Source organism: Triticum aestivum, chromosome 6D, assembly GCF_018294505.1.
Source record: "Triticum aestivum cultivar Chinese Spring chromosome 6D, IWGSC CS RefSeq v2.1, whole genome shotgun sequence".
NCBI classification, from domain to species: Eukaryota; Viridiplantae; Streptophyta; class Magnoliopsida; order Poales; family Poaceae; genus Triticum; species Triticum aestivum.
Genome location: NC_057811.1, coordinates 288,808,861 through 288,823,804, shown reverse-complemented (window position 1 = coordinate 288,823,804; position 14,944 = coordinate 288,808,861). Strand labels below are relative to the sequence as shown.

General features: G+C 39.9%; 1 long non-coding RNA gene across 2 annotated transcripts; it reads left to right on the top strand.

Moving 5' to 3' along the window:
• The first annotated feature begins 1,614 nt into the window (after window positions 1–1,614).
• Window positions 1,615–7,023, top strand: LOC123141495 (uncharacterized). 2 transcript variants are annotated; one of them, XR_006470333.1, is made up of 5 exons: window positions 1,615–1,926; window positions 2,377–2,491; window positions 6,158–6,228; window positions 6,313–6,384; window positions 6,791–7,023. It is a non-coding gene; the product is annotated as an uncharacterized lncRNA (long non-coding RNA). The 2 variants fall into 2 exon arrangements; XR_006470334.1 differs by lacking the exon at window positions 6,313–6,384 and having other exon boundaries at window positions 6,791–6,944.
• Window positions 7,024–14,944: the final 7,921 nt, after the last annotated feature.

The following is a 14,944-nucleotide window of genomic DNA, read 5'->3' as shown; positions in this document are numbered from 1 at the left end:
ATTATTTTCCAAACACCCTTTATGTGCTAATTATTCATTCCATACTAATTTGATACAGTATGTTTGATTGGCATGTTTATTTTTTTTGTAATTGTTTTTCATATCGAGAAAAAACATCTTATATTTTGAGACGGATAGAGTATTTGTTTACATAGACAAGTAGCAAGGGTGATCGCTTGCATATGTGTTCTGTCTACAAAAATAATATTCGTATATTTCAGTGTTAGATACATTCTTTTGAGTGACAACTTATATGAAACGGAGTGAGTACCTTGCTAATGTTCTTTTTCAAGAGTAGTATCATGCCATGGTTGGAGTGCAGCATTTTGGAGGACGAGCTCCATGAAGCTCGTTTTTCTTGAATAATTCAAAAATCATTTTTTTTAAGTTTCGAAAAATTATTGAAAAATCCATAGGCGTTCATATGGATGTGTTCTACATGTGTGTAAAATCTGACGATGAACATTATGGCGAGAGCTACATAAAAAGACAAATTGAAGTATTTTTTGTAGTGAACAGTGTGTGTACTGTTCATCATTTCAAAATCATGATTTTGTCTTTTGTATATAGCTCTCATCGTAACGTAGATCATCTTCAAATTTCACACACATGTATTACACATCCGTATCACATCTTCAAATTAAGCTACTAAAATGTGATTTTCAAAATTTTCAAAATAAAAAGCTCCATGGAGCTCGGCCTCCATTTAGCATTTTCGCCATGGTTGTAGCTATACACATATTGTCTTGTGTTATTCTCCTGGGGCTAACCAATCATCATCAGGTAATATAGGTTTGACTGGGATAAACATACAAGTCTATTTGGAGAATAAGCAAATTAATGCTTGTAGTTATAACTTGATATAGGTAATGTAGATTTCACCTGGGTAAAGGTTTTTTTAGTTTTATGTTCGGTTGAATTCTTCAAATTATATTTTTTTTCTAACATTTTTATCATGTCGCTTTTTTGTGCGTGTAAAGTTTTTCTTCTTGTTTTCGTGTAGTCATAAATTATTTCACTAACGCTATGAAATATTGGCATATTTTTTATTGTTTTTGTAGAGTAAATGTTTTATTATTTTTATATAGAGTATACGTGTATGCATAAAAGGTTTGTTGGTGTTTGCTTCCATACACGTGCGCTCAACAGTACTAATACCAAGTTTTGTATTTAAAAAAAAGCTCGGCAGTACCAAGTTGCCTTATATTTTGACGTTATATTGTTTTGTCTCACAGTTTCCACACTACCTAATTGGTGTCATGGGTCCCACCAGTATTACTCTTCACTTTACCTATTCTGTAGTCTTCTGGACTTCTCCGTTCTTCTTTCCTCACACAAGTGAGAATGGGGAGGATATCTGGTGCTACGGGAGCAGGTGCTCCAGGAGCTTTTCAACCGTTAGATCTGAGATCCGAAGGCCGAGGAGAGAGCTCACACTTTTATTCAGAAAACACCTCCAGAAATTTGGTATTGTAAATCGGGTCCAGCGCATCTGTAGATGACCGTTGGATTTCAGATCCAATGGCCGAGAAGCTCTTGGAGCACCTAAACTTAGGTGCTCCGGTAGCACCTGATATTTTCCCAGTGAGAATGTTCTTGGCCGATCACCTTTCTCCTCTCCTCTTATTTTTCTTCTCAATTAAAATATGCTGATGTTGAATACCACCCATCAGGTTGCTCTCTTGATTCACTGCATTCAGGATGCTCGTTCTAACCTGAAGCCACCCCCGCACCTGGTGCTTCGACGGGGTGACCATCGACGCCGATTGAGGGTTAGCAGGGCCCAAGGATCTACTACACCAGAGTGTAGGCGAGATCATCGATCTGGACGCTGCCGTTGATGCTGTCGTCCGTGCAGTTGATTTGGTCTTGGATTTCATCTCCCGCAGGCCTGCAACGGCAACATTGTTCCAAGTTGAGCTGCAGGTCCTTATTTTTCCTTTTCCTGACTGTAATATTTCCCCTTTCTCCTAGCCTTTTCCTGTCCTTGTGCCATTCAACCAATATAATTTAATTAAGGAAATGCTTGTTAGTTGTAAGTATTTCATATTTTTCCCTTAAATTCGTGAATAGCATGTTTTTTAAAGTGATCTATAAGTGTTGAATGAGGTATAGAGTAGATACTAATAAGTTAGTGTACATTTTAAAAATGTAAGTATATACTGTATAAGTTAGTGTATACTTTACCAGGGCATCTTGTGCGTCACCATACGGTGTGTGTTGGCGATGTACATGACTTCTACTCTGCCAAGCATCAAAGCCAGCACCCATCTAGAAGTTTTATAGTAATCGCAAAATGTTTTCCTTTAGTCTGTTTTATAGTAATTTAATGTATTATCTTGTTTAGATATCAATTTTTTTATTTGATTTGGACAGGTGATATCATATTTGTGACATGAAGAGTAAGAGAGCCACATGGCAATCTTAAGGAGGTGTTTTCTAGGAATGTTTATATATTCCAATCATGCTATGTATCTTCATCTCCAGTTGGGTATGCCTCCTTCCTTTCTTCAATTCAATGTTTATTTCTTTATGGGCGTTGTTAGTGTTGAATGAGGTAGATCCTAAAGAAGACACAAGCGAGTGTAACTAAAAATAATTTAAGTATATGTCTGAGTACACATGATAACTTCAATCCGTACTCCCGTGGAGCATAAAATAAACATAATTGTTTATCAATGCAAATTACTACTAAGTATAGAGTGTGTATAGTATATTCTTCAACTCTTGCAGCTATTGGACGTATGTAAGCACTTGCTGCTGTATAATGCCTAGCCCATGTATCTCGCTGGTTCTCTCTTAATCCTCTTAGGTCTATCATACAAGGTTGGCTGCATGTCTTCAGATGATATTTTCCTCCTCTTTATGCAATCGGTCCTTTCCTTCTTTGTTCTGCTTCTAGTTTTGGTGTTCCATTCTTCATTACGGTCATCTGTGCTGGTACAGTTGTTGTCGGCGTGACTATTGTTGTCTCGCTGCATAAATGCAAGAACAATGTTATTATTGAAACATTCATAAATTTCCGTAAATGCATGGTAGATATTAAGCTTGTATATCATTGTCATATTTAACAATGTATTCTGCTACATATATAAGATCAAATGCATACAAAATTAGACCAAAGTGGGAAATGACCGATACACTGTCATGGATTATTATTTTTAGTACATATAGATGAGGGTAAGTAATTTGAAAGAATACCTCATTATCGAATAGATTGCTCTCTATAAGAACTTTTTTTAATTTCGCAAAGCCTTTCTTTTCAAATCCTGTTTACATCTCTTATGTTTGGTCTCTCCTTTTATCTTCGGCGAAACAGTTTTTGGCTCTTCCTGTGTGTTTTGTGATGTCATAAATAAATAGGCTGTAAACAATTATCAATGCATATACAGGAAGATAATTTTTTCCAATTTGTTACCTCGTCATCAGGAGCTTTGATTTTAACAATTGGTTTTCTGCTATTTCTGGAAGCAAACATTGTCACATCTTTTTCATATATTTTGCTAGACTTATGTCTCTTTGTCCTCCTTTGTTGCTTTTTGTTAGATGATTTAGAGGTTTCCTTTCAGCACATATCCTCCTCATCATTTCTTGCATTCTTGGAGGAGTGGTTGACCTATATTTTTTAAAATATTTTAAAACAAAAATTGCACACTCGTGACAGCAAAACCATTAATTAGTGGCAATACCTCGTTATCGGACTTCTGCATAGCAAAATTTGAAGAACCTTGTGTGTCTTGCCTTTCCAGTATGCCCTATAAAGAATGTACTCGCATTATAATTTTATAAACCATTTAAGATACTGAAATGTGCATGTGCATACCTCTTCAACTATTTCATTTGAATAGTCCATTTCAAGTCTGTCGTCAACTTCAAGAGTGAAGCTCACTTTAATTTTTTCCATACACTCTTATAAATTCCTTGAATTTAACTTAAGTCGGAATATGAGTGTTCTGCCATAAAGGTCTTAGATAATATCTGGTACTATCTTGTTGAATCCCTCCTGCTCTAATAGGGTTGATGCAGATATGTTGCCTAAAAGACTCTTTGCTACCTCATAAACATAACGAAAGTTGTTGTTGTCCTGTCCTTGCGTACCTTGAGTTTAATTAGGTACCTAATATGATAGTGTCAGTTATTACTGGTCTATTATTAAAAGAAATGGCACCAAAGACAATCTAGTGCATAGCATGCTCACCTTATGTTGGGATTTTCAGGTACTTAATGACAGGAAGTGCAAATATAGTTATGGTGTTTCTGTTATAATATCATCAATTGTTGCTTTTGTTCTGCATACAAATTCCTATTAAAGATAAAACATACGAGTTTGCATAATAATGTAAAATAGAGAAGGTGTAAGATTTTTATGATCAAGGCTAGAGGGAAACCTTTCTTTTAACATCAACATATCGTAGTTCTATAATTTCCCTCAATGTTTTTTTATTGTAGAACATTTGCTCTTCAATCGTTCCTTGGGTGCTTTCGTCAATTCCAATCATTGTTGGAATAACATCGCTTTCACAATGCCTATAATACATTACAATATGAGCACATAAACTTGTAACTTCAAAAACATACATAATTGCATTATTATATGCAGTGGCGGAGCTTGGGCTGAATTTATGGGAGGGCAAATGGGCTGGGGGGGGCACAAAAGACTGCTTTAGGCTGATTTTTACTGAAAATATGAAGCCAATACTAGAGGATATATACTAGTTTTTTTATGTGCAGGGGGCGATGGCCCAGTTTGCACTCCACTAAGCTCCGCCACTGATTATATGCATACCTCTCAATAATTTGGTCTGTCTCTATAATTTCAGAGTCCAGGAAGACTTTAGATGCATTTGTCGTGCGTAGTGATATCCCTGGTAATAAATTGTCAGTAATTTGGATTCAGGTTTACACAAAGAGATTATAGTTCTCACCACTGAATTTTCTGACCAAATTTGAAGTGACAATCACTATTGCTTATTTGTTTAAAAGCTTTTCATTCACCATATTTGCAAATACCCCTGATAGCGTGATTCTGATTATCTCACCACTTCATGCATTTAATCACGAAAAAGTGATATAAAGATCATATATGTAATTCAAAAATATCTATAGAATATAATCACTTACTCGGACTTCAATCTCACGGACGTTTGAAGTTTGCGCCATGCCCGTCCCTTTATTTATTTTTGCACTTGCTATATTGGCTTCATTGCAGTAAGCAATCCAATGACATCTGCACATAATCATACTTAAAAATCTCGTTCACCGATGCTTGTTCTTTGATATGGATTTTGATTGTACCTGAGCACTATTATCAATAATCACCCTACTATCCAAGGTATCACCATCAGCAAATTCGAAGTGGTAGTCCAAAAACTTGGATTTTCCTTCATCCACTTCCTTCACCGTTGTATCATAGACAAAACTTATTTTGAGATTGTTCTAAAATGGTCGGTATTTTTCATACTCCCAGACTTTGAAGGTCTTGTACCTCTTTAATTTTTGATTTAAATTTATTGACCAGTTTGCTCCCAATAGAAGCATCGATTACATCACCTTACATAGAGAGAAAACATCAGCAAACTTTGGAAAGGGTAAATTGAAGAGACATTATATATGTAATACTTGCACCTTTTTATTTAATAAAATCATATCAGTGCTAATGAGTCATTAGTTAATAAGTTAATTGTGTCCCAAAGTCTTAAAACTTTGACTTTGATCGTCCATGTCTCGTTTCCTGTAGTCGATGCATTCAACGATGTGTGCCATAATCTTTGAGGCCCTAAAAATATAAGAACAAAGTGTTGATTGATAAAGTAAGTAATATAATGACATGCAAGCTCTATAAATACAAAATATTTTTGTTGCTTTTAGATTAGCACTGCCTACAGTGTAAATTGATTATTATTGATCCATTAGTAGGTTTGATCTATAATATGAACACCATCTGATGACCCACATATGTTTATCTATATCACAGCAAGCAATCCCACTTCTTTTTGTTATAGTTGTATGATTCTAGACTTGGATTGTATGTTATCTTAACGTGAAAACACTGGAAGCAACATCCATGGCATTAGCCTTATGTAGATGAGTCTATATGAAATCATAGTAGGTGGATCGATACAATTTTATTAACAATTGGTCTTAAATTTTGTTTCAGATGGAGCTGCTGGAATTACGACAGGAACCCACCATAGCATCTGAGGTTGACCAAATACAGGAACCATCTATGTATGTATAGATGAGTCTACATGAAATCATAGTAGATGAAACAATACAATTTTATTGACAATTGTTTTTTTATTTTTGTTTAAGATGGAGCTGCTAGCATTATGAAAGGAAACCACTATAGCATATGAGGTTGATCAACACATGGAAACCATCTATGTATGTTCTCCATATCTGTTTGTACATAATGAAACTTGTGAGCTAACATGTGAAATCTTTTTAGATTAGCACTGCCAACAGTATAATCTAAGTATCATTGATCCATTAATAGGTCTGATCTATAATATGAACACCATCTGATGCACCATATATGTTCTATATCACAGCAAGCAACATCCATGGCATTAGCCTTTTGTAGATGGGTAAAAAGTATGAACATGACACCATTAAGACATGAACCCACACCTATAGGATTCTACGTAATCAACCTTCTGAGGTAACATGTCAAATATTCTTAGATGAGGACTACGTAGAGCATAATTGAACCATCATTGATCCATGAACCGGTGTCATTTATAATTTTGTGCAGATTGAACTTACTTGATGTTTCCTGATTACTCGACAGAGCTATCCTGTGGCCACTGGAGGAAGACAATTCTGAAGTTGATCTCGAAGTTTGGGCCACCAGAGGAAGATGATGTGGGAGGAAGATCATGTAGAAGTTGTAACCTAAAATCTCGAGGACAACGAACCTATGAGGTCGTGGGGGAAGGTCTTATATGGATGGTTAAGTTTCTCATGTTTGCATGATGGGAAAAAAAATTGGATTCCGTGTGGACACATATTCTGTTTGGAGAGATATGATAGTTTCGATTTGGTTAGGCACATTAGACCTTTTTTTCTGGGATGGCCTCATCGCTGATGGCATGGTCCATCACGTATGCGTGTGATGGCCACCTGTTGGTTAGGCACATTAGACCTTTTTTTCCTGGGATGGCCTCATCGCTGATGGCCCAACCTGTATGTTTTTTCTTCTTATTACTGGTTGCATGCATGCATATATCACGGGATGGTCCAACCATTGGGGTTGTGATTGGGATCGTGAAAATCAACCTGAAGCCGTCATTGGACGCTATGGACCCACATCATTTACGAAGATCTAATGGTTGGGCTTACCTTTATTCTGACCCACCTGGTTTACAAATATCTAATGGTTGGATTTTGTTGTCTCACGGCATGGACCCACCTGGTTTACGAAGATCTAATGGTTGAACTTTGTTGTCTCACAAAATTAAAGGTCGGATCTTTCTAATTATCGTGGGATTTACTAAGCTAATTATCTTTATTCTGATGACCCTGTCAAGTACTTGATTTACTAAGCTAATTATCTTTATTCTGATGACCCTATCAAGTACTTTTTATATAAAAATAGATTTTCGCAACAGTGGTAAACTTTCTGTTTTCAAACAGCAACATGTAGACTTGTAAAATAGGCATAGTAAAGGCCATCAATGCCACTTTTATTGAAATAAAAGATGCAAAACATTGTTTTAAATAACATCAAGCAAATCCTAACAAAAAAATGATGCTCCAAGCAAAACACATATCATGTGGTGAATAAAAATATAGCCTCAAGTAAAGTTACCGATGAACGAAGACGAAAGAGGGGATGCCATCCGGGGCATCCCCAAGCTTAGGCTCTTGGTTGTCCTTGAATATTACCTTGGGGTGCCTTGGGCATCCCTAAGCTTAGGCTCTTGCCACTCCTTATTCCATAGTCCGTCGAGTCTTTACCCAAAACTTGAAAACTTCACAACACAAAACTTAACAGAAAACTCGTAAGCTCCGTTAGTATAAGAAAATAAAACCACCACTTAGGCACTGTTGTGAACTCATTCTAAATTCATATTGGTGTAATATCTACTTTATTCCAACTTATCAATGGTTCATACCCTCCGATACTACTCATAGATTCATCAAAATAAGCAAACAACACATAGAAAACAGAATCTGTCAAAAATAGAACAGTCTATAGTAATCTGTATCAAACGTATACTTCTGGAACTCCAAAAATTCTGAAATAAATTGGACCTGAGAATTTGTCTATTAATCTTCTACAAAAAGAATCAACTAAATAGCACTCCCCAGTAAAAAGTTGTAGCTAATCTCGTGAGCGCTAAAGTTTCTGTTTTTTACAGCAAGATCAAAAAGACTTCACCCAAGTCTTCCCAAAGGTTCTACTTGGCATAAACAGTAATTAAAACATGAAAACACATCTAACCAGAAGCTAGATGAAATATTTATTACTAAACAGAACCAAAAAGCAAGAAACAAAAATAAAATTGGGTTGCCTCCCAACAAGCGCTAACGTTTAACGCCCCTAGCTAGGCATTATGATTTCAATGATGCTCACTTAAAAGATAAGAATTGAAACATAAAGAGAGCATCATGAAGAATATGACTAGCACATTTAAGTCTAACCCACTTCCTATGCATAGGGATTTTGTGAGCAAACAACTTATGGAAACAATAATCAACTAGCATAGGAAGGCAAAACAGGCATAACTTCAAAATTTTAAGCACATAGAGAGGAAACTTGATATTATTGCAATTCTTACAAGCATATATTCCTCCCTCATAATAATTTTCAGTAGCATCATGAATGAATTCAACAATATAACCAGCACCTAAAACATTCTTTTCATGATCCACAAGCATAGAAAATTTACTACTCTCCACATAAGCAAAATTCTTCTCAAGCGGAATAGTGGGAGTATCATAAGAGACTCGAATACTATAAATTGTTTCCATATTAAAAGAGTAATGTTCAGAAAAAGGGTAATCTTAATCATGACAAGTTTTATAAATATAATCATCACTACTTTTTATAGCATGAGTTTCATCACAATAATCATCATAGGTAGCAACTTTGTTCTCATCATAATCGATTGAAACCTCTTCCAAAATAGTGGATTCATCACTAAATAAAGTCATGACTAGTGGGATCATTACTTCCTAAAGTTGACACTCTTCCAAACCCACTTTCATCAATATAATCATCATAAATAGGAGGCATGCTATCATCATAATAAACATGCATATCAAAACTTGGGAGGTTAAAAATATCATCTTCATAAAACATAACATCCCCAAGCTTGGGACAAACATTAATTGCAGCAAATAAATTCTCAAACATGTCATTCTCATCAAACATAGCATCCCCAAGATTGGGTCTTTTCATATCATAAGCATAATCACTCTCATCATTAATAGTATGGATAGCACCAATAGTATGGCAACTATTATCATCACAATGAGTAGTAGGAGCAACATCATTTGAGGGGGATTCCTTTTTACCTTTTCTTCTCCGTCTTTTCTTTTTCTTCTTCGCATCATGTGTGGGGTTAATCCTCTTTCTGGTGCTCCTTATTAATGAGATTGGTTGAATAGAAGGCTCCTCCTCGTTACCTGATACATCATAAGAAATAATAGGAGAATATTGGGAAGTCTCTTCCCTTTCATTAGTATTCTCTTCATCTTCTATTTGTTTTCTTTTCTTTATGTAATTGGCAATATAAGGATTTTCAATGCAATTCACCGCACAATACATATAAATTTCTCTAGATCAAAATCAAGAACTTTATCAAGGACAAATTCTGGCATATCCTTAGTTATACGTTTCATTTCTTCATGACCCAAAATCAAACTAAGTTCATTATGATGTGCAAGGGAAATCAAGTCGTCACAATTTTTGGACACGATACGATCATGAAAAAGTTTGCATTGGGGATTTAAATGATCACGTTCATTGCAAAGTTCACAAGGATGGCAAAGAAATTTTAAATTTTCAGCACAAGCATGTAGCCTCTCTTGCAACCATTTAGTTTCTAAATATTTATGCCTCTTGCAAAATCTATCTTCCCTATTTGGTGTGTACTTGCAAACTCTATGCACTCCACAAAAATTGACATGCTTATAAGAGGCATTTTCATCATGACTAGTGCAATCATCATTAGTACTATGGATATTCGAAGAATTCATACTAACTACATTGCAATCATGCTCATCATTCAAAGATTTAGTGCCAAACATTCTAATGCATTCTTCTTCTAACACTTTGGCACAATTATCGGAATCCTTATTTTCATGAAAGACATTAAAAAGATGAAGCATATGAGGTAACCTCAATTCCATTTTTTTGTAGTTTTCTTTTATAGACTAAACTAATGATAAAACAAGAAACAAAAAGATTCGATTACAAGATCTAAAGATATACCTTCAAGCACTCACCTCCCCGGCAACGGCGCTAGAAAAGAGCTTGATGTCTACTACACAACCTTCTTCTTGTAGACGTTGTTGGGCCTCCAAGTGCAGAGGTTTGTAGGACAGTAGCAAATTTCCCTCAAGTGGATGACCTAAGGTTTATCAATCCATGGGAGGCGTAGGATGAAGATGGTCTCTCTCAAACAACCCTGCAACCAAATAACAAAGAGTCTCTTGTGTCCCCAACACACCCAATACAATGGTAAATTGTATAGGTGCACTAGTTCGGCGAAGAGATGGTGATACAAGTGCAATATGGATGGTAGATATAGGTTTTGTAATCTGAAAATATAAAAACAGCAAGGTAACTAATGATAAAAGTGAGCATAAACGGTATTGCAATGCTAGGAAACAAGGCCTAGGGTTCATACTTTCACTGGTGCAAGTTCTCTCAACAATAATAACATAATTGGATCATATAACTATCCCTCAACATGCAACAAAGAGTCACTCCAAAGTCACTAATAGCGGAGAACAAACGAAGAGATTATGGTAGGATACGAAACCACCTCAAAGTTATTCTTTCTGATCGATCTATTCAAGAGTCCGTAGTAAAATAACACGAAGCTATTCTTTCCGTTCAATCTATCCTAGAGTTCGTACTAGAATAACACCTTAAGACACAAATCAATCAAAACCCTAATGTCACCTAGATACTCCAATGTCACCTCAAGTATTCGTGGGTATGATTATACGATATGCATCACACAATCTCAGATTCATCTATTCAACCAACACATAGAACTTCAAAGAGTGCCCCAAAGTTTCTACCGGAGAGTCAAGACGAAAACGTGTGCCAACCCCTATGCATAAGTTCACAATGTTAGGGAACCCGCAAGTTGATCACCAAAACATACATCAAATAGATCACGTGAATATCCCATTGTCACCACAGATAAGCACATGCAAGACATACATCAAGTGTTCTCAAATCCTTAAAGACTCAATCCGATAAGATAACTTCAAAGGAAAAACTCAATCCATTATAAGAGAGTAGAGGGGGAGAAGAAACATCATAAGATCCAACTATAATAGCAAAGCTCGCGGTACATCAAGATCGTACCATCTCAAGAACACGAGAGAGAGAGAGAGAGAGAGATCAAACACATAGCTACTGGTACATACCCTCAGCCCCGAGGGTGAACTACTCCCTCCTCGTCATGGAGAGCGCCGGGATGATGAAGATGGCCACCAGTGAGGGATCCCCCCTCCGGCAGGGTGCCGGAACAGGGTCCCGGTTGATTTTTGGTGGCTACAAAGGCTTGCGGCGGCGGAACTCCCGATCCATTGTGCTCTCCGATGTTTTAGGGTATATGGACATATATAGGCGAAAGAAGTCGGTCAGGGGAGCCACGAGGGGCCCACGAGGGTGGGGGGCGCGCCCAGGGGGTAGGGCGCGCCTCCCTGCCTCGTGGCTTCCTTGAAGCTTCCCTAACGTCTACTCCAAGTCTCCTGGATTGCTTCCGTTCCAAAAATAACTCTCCCGAAGGTTTCATTCCGTTTGATATTCCTTTTCTTCGAAACACTGAAATAGGAAAAAAAACAGCAATTGCACTGGGCCTTGGGTTAATAGGTTAGTCCCAAAAATAATATAAAAGTGCATAGTAAATCCCATTAAACATCCAAAAGAGATAATATAATAGCATGAATACTTCATAAATTATAGATACGTTGGAGACGTATCAGAGCGTGATCCACCACAGACTCTACGGTTGCATATGAGGGGTTGCGGGAATGGCGGCACGCGGGTTGATGTCGACTTTCCCGCCCCTCATGTCATGTATCTTCGTCGCGGATGGAAGACCTTCGCCCGTATCCACAGCCCGACGGAGGGGCTCGTTCTCTACTTCAAATTAAGGGATAACAGCATGCTCTCCGTCAAGGTCTTTGGGGACTTCGGAACTCGCCTAAAGTGCTGCGTGGAGAGCTCCTCCGATGACGAAGACTCCTCCCCAAGCGGAAGTGACGAGGAGGACAGCGACATCGACGACGAGGGTAGCGGGCGGGAGGATGACGGGTCCGACTAGGCATCGGGCACACCGTTCCTGGGCGACACCGGCAGCACCATCATCTTGGGCGGTTGGCGTTGGAGGGATGGGGAAGATGATGAAGGTGGGTGGTGGGCCGTCAAGTCGGAGTACGCGGGTACCGACGCCTTCATCGCGTATTGCCGGCCCGCTGCCTCATCTTTCGGCTCTTCTCCCGGCACCATCATTACCAGTCCTCTTCTGGACGGCCGCCCGGATGTTCTTTTGGTGTCTTCTGCTGCTCGTACCTCGCCTAGGCGCTCCTTTTTCCCTTCCGCCATCTTGTTCCGTTTCCTAAGGAGAGGGACAAGAAAGGCTTACGGCCATCTTATCTCTTTTTAGTTTCTAAGCCTACGGGCCTTTGTAAGATTTAAATCTCGTAACCCCCTTGCTCATGTATGCATTCCGTACGAATTGTACTTGTTAGCAACATATTAATGAGGAGAGGGGTGTTTGCCGGGTTTTGTTTGCGCGTGGGCGAGGGCCACACCAAGGAACGAGTCCTCGTTATCTTAAGATAAACACTGTCCTCCGGCAACAGGTCTTGCCGTCTTCCGGCTCTATAGCTCGACTACACCCACGCCCTTGGCGGAGGTAGGGGCCGAATAGGATTAGGCCCTTCGCTCGCTCTCTTCCCATCGCACTACAACCAACTTCCGGCCCAAAGTAAGGTTTTCGGACACGGGACACAGGGAGCAAGATGGTATGAGAGCGATCTAAGTCTCATACGTTCAAGTTTCATACGGAGGCACAGAGTGGGGGAAAAAGAATTATCTGATGTCGCAGCCCCCGGCAACTTTGGCTTGCCGTGATCGGATCCTTAGACTTGCAGCCCCGGGCAACCTTGGCTTGTCGGGGTCGGGGCGTCGGCCTGTCCTCTTTCTTCCAAAATAGCTCAGCAGAAAATGTCCACGCACCCCGCGAACCAAAAAGGACGGGGAGGAACACAGAGATGCATACTCGACCTCTATGCTAAGGGTTAGTTGCCGCCAAGCATTATCAACCCTAACACAGAGAGAGACTCAACCTAGCGTGCATGCTAAAACTTAGGGCGCCAGCGCTTCATTTATTTATGCTCAGGGTCTGCGCCTGGCTTTGTACAAAGGGTTACATGCCTTGCCGGCAATGCTTTCACAAAAGGTGGTTTGCCGGGGAGCCCGGCAACCGCGCCTTATGGGTAAAACTTGCAAAGATGTTCGATGTTCCAGGAGTTGCTCACTGGAATACCATCTTCAGTCTCCAGGCGGACTGCGCCAGGCCTGGTGACTCGTATTACCCGATAAGGGCCTTCCCACTTTGGCGTCAACTTGTTAGAATTCTTGGCCAACTGAACGTGCCGAAGAACAAGGTTGCCTTCCTCAAAGCTTCGGGCATGAACCTTGCGGCTATGGTAGCGGTGCAAGGCTTGCTGGTAGCGTGCTGCTCACACAGCCGCCCGAAGACGATCTTCCTCAAGGAGCGTTGCGTCATCTTGCCGCAACTTCTCTTGCTCAAACTCATCATAAGCGAGCACTCGAGGTGACCCGTACGTGCGTTCTGTGGGGAGAACTGCTTCTGCCCCGTAAACGAGGGAGAAAGGTGTCTGGCCGGTGGCTCGATTTGGTGTCGTTCTGATTGACCAAAGAACCGTTGGCAATTCATCAATCCAGCACCGTCCGCACTTGTGTAGCCTATCAAAAGTTCTTGTCTGGAGGCCTCGCAATACTTCAGCATTCGCCCTCTCAGCCTGGCCGTTGCTTCGTGGGTGTGCAACAGAAGCAAAACAGACCTTGTTGTCGAGGTCCTGGATGTACTGCATGAAGGTGCGGCTCGTGAACTGTGTGCCGTTGTCGGTGATGACTCTATTTGGCACACCAAAATGGCAGACTAGCTCTTTGAAGAATTTGACGGCTGATTGTGCTGTCACCTTTCTCACTGCCTCCACTTCCGACCACTTTGTGAACTTGTCAATCACAACGTACAAGTACTCAAAGCCCCCGACAACACGGGGAAAGGGGCCCAGTATGTCGAGCCCCCAGACCGAGAATGGCCAGGAAAGAGGGATTGTTTGGAGAGCTTGAGCTGGTTGATGAAGCTTCTTTGAATGGAACTGGCACGCTTCACAATTGGTTACTAGTGCCGTTGCATCCTGGAGGGTTGTGGGCCAGAAGAAACCTTGCCGGAATGCCTTGCCGGCAAGGGCCCTCGACCCTATGTGGGAGCCACATATGCCTCCGTGTATCTCTGCCAACAGCTCCAGTCCTTCCTCCCGGGGAATACACTTCAATTTCACACTGTTTGGACATCGTCGACGAACTGATACATGGCAGACTGACGGGCTACTTTCTCCGCTTCTTCCTGCTTTTCAGGGAGTTCCCCTGTTTGGAGGAATCGGATGGTATGTTGTGCCCATGCCGGAGCCTGGGGCTCGACGACAAGGACCAAAGGCA